Source organism: Psammomys obesus, unplaced genomic scaffold (genome assembly GCF_907164565.1).
Source record: "Psammomys obesus unplaced genomic scaffold, mPsaObe1.curated_primary_1811, whole genome shotgun sequence".
NCBI classification, from domain to species: Eukaryota; Metazoa; Chordata; class Mammalia; order Rodentia; family Muridae; genus Psammomys; species Psammomys obesus.
Window position 1 is genome coordinate 26,730,388 of NW_026596051.1, and position 1,072 is coordinate 26,731,459.

The 1,072-nt window shown below is 42.9% G+C and overlaps 1 protein-coding gene across 2 annotated transcripts in view; it reads right to left on the reverse strand.

Annotated features, from left to right (window-relative positions):
* Positions 1–1,072, reverse strand: part of Prom1 (prominin 1) — a 97,621-nt gene that overhangs the window by 29,683 nt on the left and 66,866 nt on the right. The window lies entirely within an intron of this gene.

Sequence of the window (1,072 nt, forward strand, 5' to 3'; positions counted from 1 at the left end):
AAAGAAAGAAAGAAAGAAAGAAAGAAAGAAAGAAAGAAAGAAAGAAATTGGTTGGGGGTCAGGCGATTAAAATTCAGGTGTGGCCACCACGTGCCAAGAACTTCTCTCATATTAATCTGCTTCCTCAGCAATGCATTTCCTCACCAGTTACTGTGACACTGAGGCTCCTCTAGGTAAAGCTGTTCACCCATCCTTCTCTTCAGTGAAGTTCTTGGTTTTGTTGTTGTCTGTTTTAAGCAAGTCCTATCATACGATTTCTTGAATAGGAAGAATAAAAAATCCCTACTTAATAAATGGCCTTCAGAGACAGCTGTAGCAGGGGCCATGTATACAGTAATCCCAGCACTTGGAAGGCAGAAGCTGGTGGCTTGCAGCCAACTTGAGGACAACCTGATCCACATAGGAAGACCTTTTGTCAAAGAAATGAGATTGGGTGGATGAGGGAGGCAGGGAGAAGGAAGGAGAGGAAGGGAAAGGAGAGGAACAGGAGAGAAGGGAAGTGGAGGAAGAAAGTAGACTACAAGATAAAAAAAAGATGGTATTCCTGGGCATAGCTCTCTTGCATTACTTCTTAAAGTGGATTATGTTTATTTAAAAATTGCTTCACTCACTATTACAGATTATTAGAGAGATCCATCTGTAGCTCCTACATGTCAAGTACAGCATAGTTCCTGTGATCATTTCCGCTCAGATCCACAGTGGCTCTCCAGAGTGGAGAGCAGTCCAAGGAGACACTACTTTTCTAGACTATGTTAATCTGTCCCCACAGATCCTGGATCACAGCTACCTGTTCACACATTGTCACTTGGAGCAGCACTCCCACAAGTCCAGAGGGTAGGTTCTAACCCAGATGTGCTAAGAACAAACCAAATGGTTAGAAGTCTACCAATCCTGGCTGGCAGAGAAACCGCTATGGTAATGGCAATGGTCAACAGGTCTCAAGCTCTCCAAACTGTTCTCAGGGCTCCACTGGGCTCTGAGTAAGTGGTAGAGGTTTGAGGCTTGGTTCAAAATATGCAATATAGATAGATAGATAGATAGATAGATAGATAGATAGATAGATAGATAGATA